Raw genomic sequence first — 10447 nt, 5'->3', positions numbered from 1 at the left:
GGCAAATCCATTTTCAGTGGAAATTATTTTGGTGCATCAAATATTTATTAAGTACCTAATATGTTCCTCCTGTCACTTTGCTAGAGCCACAGATGCAAGTGTAAAAAATTTTAAAAATTCAGTCTGTGGCTCCCAGGAAAATAGACACAGGGTGAAATATACACATACTCACATGGATAACACAAGCCAAAAGTAGGATGCTGGGAGCACTCAGGGAGATTGCAGAGCTTGGCAGGATAGCTCAGGAAATGATTCCTGGGTAGGATGACACCACTCAAAGCTTAGTGTGTAAGAGTCAACCAGTCAAAGAATGAGCTAGAGTGGGAAAGGGCATTGCAGACCAAAGGAAGGCACAGGAGCATTTTTAGCATGATTACTGCAGTGATGGACAAGTTGTTTAGTATTATTAAAGTATAAAGTGGATAGTAGCAATTTGAGAGAGTTAGGACTGGAGAGGTAGGTAGAGACAGATAATGAAGGGCCCGTTTTTCCCAAGAAGGGGCTCAGCCAGGCTTGGAAGAGTCATTGGATTACCACAGGCAGAGGAGAAAAGGAGAAAAGGTCAACTCTGTGTTAGAGCAATTCCTTTGGCAGCCAGGTGGAGGATGGATTTCCTGAGTAAATTAAAAGCAGGAAAAGAGTGTGATAATCTAGGCAGGAGATAATTGAGGCCTTGAACTGGACCATGATAATAGAAACACAGAGAAGGAATGGATTAGAGGACTATTTAGCAGGAAAAATTGTCAGACTTGGTGGTGATAGAATATGGAAGATGAAAAAGAAAGATGAGTCTAGGTTGACCGCCAGATACCTGCTTTGGGAGACTGGGTAACTTTTGCGTCATTGTGTCATGGAGGTGGGGGAAGAGAATGGATAATGTTGTGAAGACGACAAGTACAATTTTGTACTTGTTGAGTTGGAGGTACCTATGAGGATATTCAAGTGAATGGAGGAATACCTTCAACTGGGGAAGGCTATTTGGGAATGCCATGTTCTTAAGGGCGAACCAGGTTTCAGTTAAGGTCAGGAAGTGAAGGGAGTGTCTGCAAAGAGATTGAAGATGTAGGATGGTTGGGCTGTCACGGAAAGAAAGTTCCAGAGGACACAGTTGATAGCTAGGAGGCAGGGGTGGGGGAAGAGTGATTGGACAGAGACAGGAGGCTTAGAGTCCCATGAAATCAGTGTATGAGACAGTCAGCGAGCATCAGCAACATCATCATCAAGCAGTCACCTTGGTCTGGTGAGTGAAGAAGACATGGCTTTTGTCTTGGTAGGGTCAGCTGGCCTTAAGGATCTTCCATGGAATTTAGGACTTTAGGCAGGACAGAGTCTGAGTTTGTCTTTGGGTGACTCCAGTCAAGGGCGGTTAATATTGGTAGTGACTTTGGAGTCTGTGATGTGGTCTCCAGGCAGCAGTCCCCATGAACTCTACAAGCTGTGTGGTGAGTGGAAACCAGACTGGCTCCAAGATAGCCATCTATATGATTTTATCTAAAAATTTACATCAATCAGAAAGTTAACCAGAAGATTCACATTTAATTAACCAGAATATTTCAAATTTTCTTCTACACTGGTAATGGAGACAAAGTAAGGAAAAATAGAGAGGTCGAGAAAACAAATAAATGCTGAGAACCACATCAATTAACTCCTGCTTTGTTACTCAGAAATAATTTTGAAGTCATTTGCAGGAGTAAAATGAATTTCTAGAATAGATGCTTTTTCCTTATACAATCCAACTTCTAAAACCCTCTGAAATCTGATTATTTTTACTGAATGCTACCAATACGGGTATTGTAGCTGAGCATGTGACTAAGAAGTTCAACAACAGATAAATGCCCTAAAATAGAAAGCCATTTTATTTTATTTTATTTTACTGAACAAGTATGTGCTTTTTATTCATCATTATTCCCTAAACAATACAGTATAACAAATATTTACATAGCATTTACACTGTATTGAGTATTATAAGTAATCTAGAGATGACTTAAAGTATACAGGAGGATGTGCATAGGTTATATGCAAATACTGTGCCATTTGATTAATTAATTATTTCCATAAGTTATTGGGGTACAGGTGGTATTTGGTTATATGAGTAAGTTCTTTAGTAGTGATTTGTGAGATTTTGGTGCACCTATTGCCTAAGCATTATACACTACACCATATTTGTAGTCTTTTATCCCTCGCGCCCTTCCCACTCTTCCCCCCAATTCCCAAAGTCCATTGCATCATTCTTATGCCTTGTGGCATCATAGCTTAGCTCCCACATATGAGTAAGAATATATGATGTTTGGTTTTCCATTCCTGAGTTACTTCACTTAGAATAATAGTCTCCAGGCCGGGCGTGGTGGCTCACGCCTGTAATCCCAGCACTTTGGGAGGCCGAGGCGGGCGGATCACGAGGTCAGGAGATCGAGACCATCCTGGCTAACACGGTGAAACCCCGTCTCTACTAAAAATACAAAAAATTAGCCGGGCGTGGTAGCGGGCGCCTGTAGTCCCAGCTACTCGGGAGGCTGAGGCAGGAGAATGGCGTGAACCCGGGAGGCGGAGCTTGCAGTGAGCCGAGATCGCGCCACTGCACTCCAGCCTGGGCGACAGAGCGAGACTCCGTCTCAAAAAAAAAAAAAAAAAAAAAAAAAAAAAAAAAAAAAAAGAATAATAGTCTCCAATTTCATCCAGGTCATTGCAAATGCTGTTAATTCATTCCTTTTTATGGCTGCGTAGTATTCCATCATGTGTATATATACCACAGTTTCTTTATCCACTGTTGGTTGATGGGCATTTGGGTTGGTTCCACGATTTTGCAATTGTGAATTGTGCTGCTAGAAACATGCATGTGCAAGTATCTTTTTCGAATAATGACTTCTTTTCCTCTGGGTAGATGCCCAGTAGTGGAATTGCTGGATTAAGTGGTAGTTCTACTTTTAGTTCTTTAAGGAATCTCCACATTGTTTTCCATAGCAGCTGTACTAGTTTACATTCCCACCAGCAGTGTAGAAGTGTTCCCTGTCGACCGTATCCACACCAGCATCTACTGTTTTTTGATTTTTTGATTATGGCCTTTCTTGCCGGAGTGAGGTGATATCACACTATGGTTTGCATTTGCATTTCCCTGATCATTCTTGATGTTGAGCATTTTTTCATATATTTGTTGGCCATTTGTACATCTTCTTTTGAGAATTGTCTATTCATGTCCTTAGCCCACTTTTTGATGGGATTGTTTATTTTTTTTCTTACTGATTTGAGTTTGTTGTAGATTCTGGATATTAGTCCTTTGTCAGATTTATAGATTGTGAAGATTTTCCCCCACTCTGTGGGTTGTCTGCTTACTCTGCCGACTGTTCCTTTTGCCGTGCAAAAGCTCTTTAGTTTAATTAGGTCCCAGCTATTTATCTTTGTTTTTATTGCATTTGCTTTTGGGTTCTTGGTCATGAAATGCTTGCCTAAGCCAATGTCTAGAAGGATTTTTCCAATGCTATCTTCTAGAATTTTTACAGTTTCAGGTCTTAGGATTAAGTCCTTGATCCATCTTGAGTTGATTTTTGTATGAGGTGAGAGATGAGGATCCAGTTTCATTCTCCTACATGTGGCTAGCCAATTATCCCAGCACCATATGCTGAAAAGGGTGTCATTTCCCCACTTTATATTTTTGTTTGCTTTGTTGAAGATCAGTTGGCTGTAAGTATTTGGGTTTATTTCTGGGTTCTCTATTCTGTTCCATTGGTCTATGTGCCTATTTTTGTACCAGTACCATTCTGTTTTGATGACTACGGCCTTATAGTATAGTTTGAAATCAGGTATTGTGATGCCTCCAGATTTGTTCCTTTTGCTTAGTCTTGCTTTGGCTATGCGGGCTCTTTTTTTGTTCCATATGAATTTTAGAATTGTTTTTTCTAATTCTGTGAAGAATGATGGTGGTATTTTGATGGGCATTGCATTGAATTTGTAGATTGCTTTTGGCAGTATGGTCATTTTCACAATATTGATTCTACCCATCCATGGGCATGGGATATGTTTCCATTTGTTCGTGTCACCTGTGATTTATTTCAGCAGTGTTTTGTAATTTTCCTTGTAGAGGTCTTTTGACTCCTTGGTTAAGTATATTCCTAAGGTTTTTGTTGGTTCGTTTGCAGCTATTGTAAATGGGTTGAGTTCTTGATTTGATTCTCCATTTGGTCGCTGTTGATGTATAGAAGAGCGACTGATTTGTGTACATTAATCTTGAATCCGGAAACTTTGCTGAATTCTTTTATCCGTTCTAGAAGCTTTCTGGAGGAGTCCCTAGGGTTTTCAAGGTAAATCATCATAGTGTCAGAAAACAGTGACAGTTTGACTCCCTCTTTACTGATTTGGTTTCCCTGTATTTCTTTCTCTTGGCTGATTGTTCTGGCTAGGACTTCCAGTACTATGTTGAAGAGGAGTGGTGAGAGTGGGCATCCTTGTCTTGTTCCAGTTATCAAAGGGAATGCTTTCAACTATTCCCCATTCAGTATTATGTTGGCTGTGGGTTTGTCATAGATGGACAATAAGGTATGTCCGTTGTATGCCGATTTTACTGAGAGTTTTAATCATAAAGGGATGCTTGATTTTGTCGAATGCTTTTTCTGCATCTATTGAAATGATCATGTGATTTTCGTATTTAATTCTGTTTATGTGGTGTATCACATTTACTGACTTGTGTATGTTAATCCATCCCTGCATCCCTGGTATAAAACACACTTGATGATGGTGCATTATCTTTTTGATATGTTGTTGGATTCGGTTAGCAAGTATTTTGTTAAGGATTTTAGCATCTATGCTCATCCAGGATATTGGCCTGTAGTTTTCTTTTTTGGTTATGTCCTTTACTGGTTTTGGTATTAGGGTGATGTTGGCTTCATAGAATGAATTAGGGAGGGTTCCTTCTTTCTCTAGGTCATGGAATAGTGTCAAATGGATTGGTAGCAATTTTTCTTTGAATGTGCAGTTGAATTCTGCTGTGTATCTGTCTGGTCCTGGAGGTTTTTTTGTGGTAATTTTTAAATTACCATTTCAATCTCGCTGCTTGTTATTGGTCTGTTCAGGGTATCTAATCCTTCCTGATTTAAGCTGGGGGGTTGTATTTTTCCAGGAATTTATCTATCTCTTCTAGGTTTTCTAGTTTATGGGCATAAAGATGTTCACAGCAGCCTTGAATGATCTTTTGTATTTCTGTGGTGTCAGTTGTAATACCTCCTGTTTCATTTCTAATTGAGCTTATGTGGATTTTCTCTCTTCTTTTCTTGGTTAATCTTACAAATGTTCTATCAATTTTATTTATCTTTTCAAAGAACCAGCTTTTTGTTTCATTTATCTTTTGTATTTTTGTTGTTGTGGTTGTTGTTTCAATTTCTTTTATTTCTGCTCTGATCTTGATTATTTCTGCTCTGCTCTTGATTATTTCCTTTCTTCTGCTGGGTTTGGGTTTGGTTTGTTCTTGTTTCTCTAGTTCCTTGATGTATGACCTTAGATTGTCTGTTTGTGCTCTTTCGGACTTTTTAATGTAGGCATTTAGGGCTATGAACTTTCCACTTAGCACTGCCTTTGCTGTATTCCAGAGGATTTGATAGGTTGTGTTACTATTGTCATTCAGTTTGAATAATTTTTTAATTTTCATCTTGATTTCATTTTTGACCCAATGCTCATTTAGGAGCAGATTATTTAATTTCCATTGCATTTGCATGGTTTTGAAGGTTCCTTTTGGAGTTGATTTCCAGTTTTATTCCACTGTGGTCTGAGAGAGTGCTTCATATAATTTCAATTTTCTTAAATTTATTGAGGCTCATTTTGTGGCCTATCATATGGTCAGTCTTGGAGAAAGTTCCACGAACTGTTGAATAGAATGTGTATTCTGCAGTTGCTGGATGGAATGCTCTGTATATATCTGTTAAGTCCATTTGTTGCAGGGTATAGTTTAAATCTATTGTTTCTTTGTTGACTTTCTGTCTTGCTGTCCTGTCTAGTGCTATCAGTGGAGTATTGAAGTCCCCCGCTATTATTGTGTTACTGTCTATCTCATTTCTTAGGTCTGTTTCCTACTCAACATACCTTCCATGACTTCTACTGTCTATGAAGAAACTCCAAACTCCTTAACTTGGTGTGTCCATTGTGTTCAGGTCTCACTAACTTGGGGGCTAAGATGGTCACATTTTCTTTAATGGCAAATTATGATGATATGCTATTGACAGGCAATCCAGGATGTCCCCAGTTTCTCTACCCCTTGGAGCCAAGACTATCCTCTCCCAATCTTAGGCCCATTCTTTAAATCCTCATTTTCTGTCTCTCTTTACAGAGTGTGATTCATAGGGACAATGGCCCAAAAAGATATAGCCCTGCTTTCCCCTGGATTCACAGTTTTATCCCAGGGATATTTTGCATTGCAATTTGCCTTCAATTTGACCATGGAGTCTAATACTTCATGGTAATATTTGATATTTTCTGCCTCTCTCACATCCATTTCTTTAAATCCACATGTAATCATGGGATTCAGAACTGAAAAGAACCTTAGTAATCATTGAGTCAAACTTCCTGGTATTTTAAGTAAAGAGATAGAAAATTCAAGTGACTCACTTACATGATAGTTACTTGGCAATAGAGTTAGTATTTATGATTTGTTTTCTTAATTTCTGGTTCAAAATGCTTCCCTGAGACCACCCAGTATCTTATAATTAGGTAACTTAAAAGGAACTTATAGGTAAATGAAAGATCTAGGTTTGCATACTGGGTAATTGTCCCTTCATTTATCTGTCTATTAAGATTTAATTTTCATATATAGGTGCCTAATGACAAGATACCCCCATATCTGATAGAGGTAAAATGTATCATTTTTGAATGAGATTAAACAAAGATAGCCTATATTGGCCACTGTCTCCACTGTCTACCTGTATGACTCTGAGAATGGACTTTACGGTCAATCTGTGCTAAAAATTGTGGGGCTACAGGCTGGGGGGAAGTTATGAGTGAGGTTCCCTTTTCAGGTGTGTCTCTTCCCCTGGTCAGTGTCTGCAGGGGCTGTGTTCTATTCATTCTCATATTCCCAAAGCCCCACACAGTACCAGCTCAGAGTAAGGACTTGAGAAGTGTGTGTTGAGCAGAGAGGAAATGTTGAAAGAACATTCCCTTTTCCTCAGACAGAGATGATGGCACAGAAAAGGAGCAAAAGAGATGACCAGGGACATACTGAGTTGGTGAGGGGGAGGTCGGAGAGTAAAGAAAGGGGATGTTTCATGTTTTAGTTATCTATTGCTGTGTACAAACATTACTTTTAATGGGAAAACTGCGTTACTTTTGCACCAACCTAATACCACCAAACTTAGTAGCTCAGGGCAATAATAGTTTCACTATCCCATGGGTCTGTTGGGCTCAGCTGAGTGGTCCTTTTGCTGTATACTATATTGGCTGTCGTCACAAGGCTGCACAGCTGGCAGCTCCATCTAAGATGGCCTCCTCCTCCAGGGCCTCTCTGGGCACGGCCTCATACCATTCCATACGCGAGCCTGAGTTTCTTAAATGGGGGCTGGAACCTAGAGGGCAACAGTAGAGCTGTCAGCTCTCTTAAGGCATAGGCCCAGAACCAGCAAGGCATCACTTCTGTAACATTCTATTGACCAAAACAAGTCACAAAGCCAGCCCAGCCAAGGGGTGGATAGACTCTACTTCCTGATGGAAGGAGTGGCCTGCATGCACAGAAATGGAGGAACTGTTGCAGCCGTGTTTCTGACAAACTGCTACAAGGGAGGAAAAGGTTGTACATAGTGCCTTGACTAAGGCCCCAGTGGATACATGTAATGCAGACACCTAGGAGAATGTCTGTCTTTAAGAAAAATGTAACTGTCCAAGACTATTAAGGAAGCAAATATGCTTTATCACCTTATGTTTCTGAATTAAGAAATGCCTTACCCTGAACACTAATGTGTGCCCCCAACAGGGCTTTTCAAGATATTAGCTCTGAGGGTAAGAGTATAATAAAGATACTCGGCTACTGCAACTTTTCTTTAGAGAGAGCTAGGGCTTAAATGAAAGCAGTAAATTTTCCTTGTCTGCAATAATGAGAAACCCTCAAACCACTCATGTAGCATAATTCAGAAGTTATACGACAGTCTACAATGAAGCATTTTTATGAGCAATCAAACACAGCAGTCAAAAGATTTTTCCTTCTTTCAGTTTCAAAATGCTAAGACTTCCCAGCCACGCTGTGAACAAAGGACAAAAAAGAACAGAGTATGCAGGGGAAAGAATCAGAAGGCCTGAGCTCCTTTGCAGACTCTGCTGTTCATTAGCTCCAGGCCAGGGCTGGTCACCCAGCTGCTCCTGCGTCTGTTCCTTCCTTTTTCAAGTAGGGATGGTAAAGTGGGATCTGCCTCAGCCGGCCCTGCCTGCTTGGGAGGGTTACTGAGGGGCTGCTATACCATAGTAGGTGTAAACATTTTGAACACTTCAAGTGGATGTTGTTGTTGTTACTATGTGATCTCAGAAAATGACTAGATAGATATGCTAATAAAATATCTGTCAATATCTAAGATCTGTCAATATCTGTGAATATTGTTGGTATCTTTCTAGAGGCTTTGTTTTTATTGTTAACTTTTAAATTACAAAGTTACACATGAATTAAGCTAATTATATAAAGCTCACATATATAAGGCAAGAAATAAAACCTTTTCTACATCTCAACTGTCCCCATCCCCCTCCCTTCTCAGAGGTAACCACAGTTGCACTGATGTATATTTGCATATTCTTCCAGATCAGTTCTATACTTTTTCTTGTTGTTGTTGTTTAAGAGATAGTGTCTTGCTCTTTTGCTCAGGCTGGAGTGCAGTGGCGTAATCACAGCTCACTGCAGTTTTGACCTCCTGGACTCAAGCAATCCTCCTACCTCAGCCTCCTGAGTAGCTAGGATTACAGGCTGCACCACCACACCCAATTAATTTTTAAAATTATTTTTTGCAGAGGGGGTCTTATTATGTTGCTTAGGCTGGTCTCGAACTCTGGGGCTCAGGTGATGGTCCTGCCTCAGTCTCCCAAAGTGCTAACAGGCATGAGCCAGGGTGCCCAGCCCAGTTCCATATTTTTAGAATACGTACAAGCACAGAAACATGCAATTTTTACATAAATGGTATGTATTAATACTGATTTTCATAAAATTTGTAGATAGTTTTTTCAGAAGTCAATGAAATATTTTGCAAAGAATTTGCCAAATTAAAGTATTGGCTAAAGGCTTTATACCTTAACTGCAGAGACTCTTTGCTAATCTCATGCATATACATTGTTTTCCTCTTGTTTATTACTAATTTGGAATAGGTTTTATTTTACTATATGGAATGTATCTTTGTAAAGATTCTTTAAAACCTTTCAGAACAAGAATTGAAACACACACATAAACTTATCATGTGTCAGTGGCTTCTGCCTCCCCTTCTCTTCCCTTGATTACTTTGCATTTTCTAAGCAAAACTTTCAAGCTGACAGCAACAAGCAACTTCTCCCTTCCTATGCTTTTAATATTTTTCTGGGTCATTCGCAGTTCACAGAGTGGCTTTTACCTCAGATAACCCCTTTCTCATATGCACGCCCAAATCCACTTTTGAATTCCTCTAATATTCTTGTTTAGTTACCTCAGGGAAACCTTTGCTTTTCAGCCCCTCCCCAGCTCACTCACTTGGCTAAAACCATGGCCCCCTTTGACTTCTGCTAGTGATAAATTTGTATTAATAAAACATCTGTTTGCTAATTTACTCATGCTATCAATACTTCTGGAATACCTACTGTGTGCCAGACACCATGGATCACTGGGTTATGCGAGAACGTGTCAAGGGGCCTGGCGCAGTTTAGGGGGTCATGGAAACATTCTCTGAGGAAGTGTGGACTTGAACTGAGATCTGGGGAGGAAGATCAGGAGGAGGAGGTAATTAGATGAATAGTGCTTGTGTGTGTGTGTGTGTGTGTGTGTGTGTGTGTGTGTGTGTAGGGAATAGAGATTGGGGAATATTCCAGACAGAGGCTCAGCATACCCAGTGGTCCTGCAGTGGGGAGAAACCTAGGACTTGTAGGGAATCAAAAGGACACTGTGATCAGACCATAGGGAGCAGCGGGGATGATGGTGATAAATGAGGTTGAGGAGACAGGCAGGGTCATGTATCACAGACTGTGGAACATAGGTCAGCTGTGTTAAGGGTTTTAGCCTTCAAATGTGAGAATGAAAAGGCATCGAAAGATTTTAAACAGGAGTGTGTGTGCCCGCATGTCAGTGTGTGTGCATCTGTACATGTGTGTGTATGTGTGTGAGACAGAGAACAGATCAGATGTGCATTTTAAAACAATAATTCTGATAGTGTGGAAATCAAGTTGGAGGAGTGCAAATGTGGATGCAGGGAGACCAATTTGAAAAGATTCAAGTAAACATAGGCAGTAAATTATGAGGGTTAACGGCCTCTGG

This window comes from Pan troglodytes, chromosome 12, assembly GCF_028858775.2.
Source record: "Pan troglodytes isolate AG18354 chromosome 12, NHGRI_mPanTro3-v2.0_pri, whole genome shotgun sequence".
Lineage (NCBI taxonomy): Eukaryota > Metazoa > Chordata > Mammalia > Primates > Hominidae > Pan > Pan troglodytes.
Note: the sequence above shows the minus strand (reverse complement) of the source record.